This window comes from Rutidosis leptorrhynchoides, chromosome 6, assembly GCF_046630445.1.
Source record: "Rutidosis leptorrhynchoides isolate AG116_Rl617_1_P2 chromosome 6, CSIRO_AGI_Rlap_v1, whole genome shotgun sequence".
Classification (NCBI taxonomy): Eukaryota; Viridiplantae; Streptophyta; class Magnoliopsida; order Asterales; family Asteraceae; genus Rutidosis; species Rutidosis leptorrhynchoides.
In genome coordinates, this window is record NC_092338.1 from 313141320 (window position 1) to 313144671 (window position 3352).

The following is a 3352-nucleotide window of genomic DNA, read 5'->3' on the forward strand; positions in this document are numbered from 1 at the left end:
TCGAGTAAAACCTATGAATATAATGATTCACAATAACCTTACTACTCAAATAAAGGAGGCGCAACAAGGAGTTTTAAAAGAGGGAAATTTAAAGAATGAAATACCCAAAGGATCAGAGAAGCATCTTAATATTCGGGAAGATGGAACCCGGTATAGGGCTGAAAGGATTTGGGTACCAAAATTTGGAGATATGAGAGAAATGGTACTTAGAGAAGCTCATAAAACCAGATACTCAATACATCCTGGAACGGGGAAGATGTACAAGGATCTCAAGAAACATTTTTGGTGGCCAGGTATGAAAGCCGATGTTGCTAAATACGTAGGGGAATGTTTGACGTGTTCTAAGGTCAAAGCGGAGCATCAGAAACCATCAGGTCTACTTCAACAACCCGAAATCTCGGAATGGAAATGGGAAAACATTACCATGGATTTCATCACTAAATTGCCAAGGACTGCAAGTGGTTTTGATACTATTTGGGTAATAGTTGATCGTCTCACCAAATCAGCACACTTCCTGCCAATAAGAGAAGATGACAAGATGGAAAAGTTAGCACGACTGTATTTGAAGGAAGTCATCTCCAGTCATGGAATATCAATCTCTATTATCTCTGATAGGGATGGCAGATTTATTTCAAGATTCTGGCAGACATTACAGTAAGCATTAGGAACTCGTCTAGACATGAGTACTGCCTACCATTCACAAACTGATGGGCAGAGTGAAAGGACAATACAAACGCTTGAAGACATGCTACAAGCATGTGTTATTGATTTCGGAAACAGTTAGGATCGACATCTACCGTTAGCAGAATTTTCCTACAACAATAGCTACCATTCAAGCATTGAGATGGCTCCATTTGAAGCACTTTATGGTAGAAAGTGCAGGTCTCCGATTTGTTGCAGTGAAGTGGGGGATAGACAGATTACGTGTTCGGAGATAATACAAGAAACTACTGAGAAGATCATCCAAATTCAACAACGGTTGAAAACCGCCCAAAGTCGACAAAAGTGCTACGCCGACATTAAAAGAAAAGATATAGAATTTGAAATTGGAGAGATGGTCATGCTTAAGTTTGCACCTTGGAAAGGTGTTGTTCGATTTGGTAAACGAGGGAAATTAAATCCAAGGTATATTGGACCATTCAAGATTATTGATCGTGTCGGACCAGTAGCTTACCGACTTGAGTTACCTCAACAACTCGCGGCTGTACATAACACTTTCCACGTCTCGAATTTGAAGAAATGTTTTGCTAAAGAAGATCTCACTATTCCGTTGGACGAAATCCAAATCAATGAAAAACTTCAATTCATTGAAGAACCCATTGAAATAATGGATCGTGAGGTTAAGAGACTTAAACAAAACAAGATACCGATTGTTAAGGTTCGATGGAATGCTCATAGAGGACCCGAGTTCACCTGGGAATGAGAAGATCAGATGAAGAAGAAGTACCCGCACTTATTTCCAGAAGATGAGCCAACACCTCCAATCGCTTAAAATTTCGGGACGAAATTTATTTAACTGGTAGGTACTGTAGTGACCCGAACTTTTCTGAACCTTTCTATGATTATATGTTTAATGAAAACTATATTTACATGATTAAATGTTTCCAATATGTTAAGCAATCAAACTTGTTAAGACTTGGTTAATTGAAACGAAAATTTTGTAAACGTCTGATTACCCAGTTTGACCAATGATTCACGAACACTATAAGTTGTATATGACATGATGATACATAAATGAATAAATATATATGTTTAACATGATATAATGATCATCAAGTATCTCATTAAAAATAGTAACAATAAGTTATATACTTAAAAAGGAGACTATTGACGTATGAAACTCGAAACGATACATATAACGATTATCGTTATAACCACGTCTTACTAAATATATATGAAGCATATTAATACATTGTTATATTATATATAACATGATAATATGGTAATTAAATATATCATTAAGTGTATTAACAATGAACTACATAAGTAAAAACAAGACTACTAACTTAAGGATTTCGAAACGAGACCTATATGTAACGATTATCGTTTTAACGACATTTAAATTTATATATCATATTAAGATATATTAATATATCATAATATCATGATAATATAATAATTTAAAATCTCATTTGATATTATAAACTTTGGGTTAACAATATTTAACAAGATCGTTAACCTAAAGGTCTCAAAACAACACTTACATGTAACGACTAACGATGACTTAACGACTCAGTTAAAATGTATATACATGTAGTGTTTTAATATGTATTCATACACTTTTGAAAGACTTTAAGACACTTATCAAAATACTTCTACTTAACAAAAATGCTTACAATTACATCCTCGTTCAGTTTCATCAACAATTCTACTCGTATGCACCCGTATTCGTACTCGTACAATACACAGCTTTTAGATGTATGTACTATTGGTATATACACTCCAATGATCAGCTCTTAGCAGACCATGTGAGTCACCTAACACATGTGGAGACCATCATTTGGCAACTAGCATGAAATATCTCATAAAATTACAAAAATATGAGTAATCATTCATGACTTATTTACATGAAAACAAAATTACATATCCTTTATATCTAATCCATACACCAATGACCAAAAAAACCTACAAAAACTTTAATTCTTCAATTTTCTTCATCTAATTGATCTCTCTCAAGTTCTAACTTCAAGTTCTAAGTGTTCTTCATAAATTCTACAAGTTCTAGTTACATAAAATTAAAGATACTTTCAAGTTTGCTAGCTCACTTCCAATCTTGTAAGGTGATCATCCAACCTCAAGAAATCTTTGTTTCTTACAGTAGGTTATCATTCTAATACAAGGTAATAATCATATTCAAACTTTGGTTCAATTTCTATAACCATAATAATCTTATTTCAAGTGATGATCTTACTTGAACTTGTTTTCGTGTCATGATTCTGCTTCAAGAACTTCGAGCCATCCAAGGATCCGTTGAAGCTAGATCACTAGAACATAAGGTAGTAATGATGTTCATAACATCATTCGATTCATACATAAAAACCTATCTTATTCGAAGTGGTAAACTAGTAATCACTAGAACATAGTTTAGTTAATTCTATACTTGTTCGCAAATAAAATTAATCCTTCTAAGTACACTTTTAAAATCAACTATACACATGATCTATATCTATATTATATGAAAACTTAATGATTTAAAACCCGGAAACACGATAAACACCATAAAACCGGATTTACGCCGTCGTAGTTACAACCGGGGGCTGTTTTGGTTTGGATAATTAAAAACTATGAAAAACTTTGATTTAAAAGCTATACTTCTGGGAAAATGATTTTTCTTATGAACATGAAACCATAT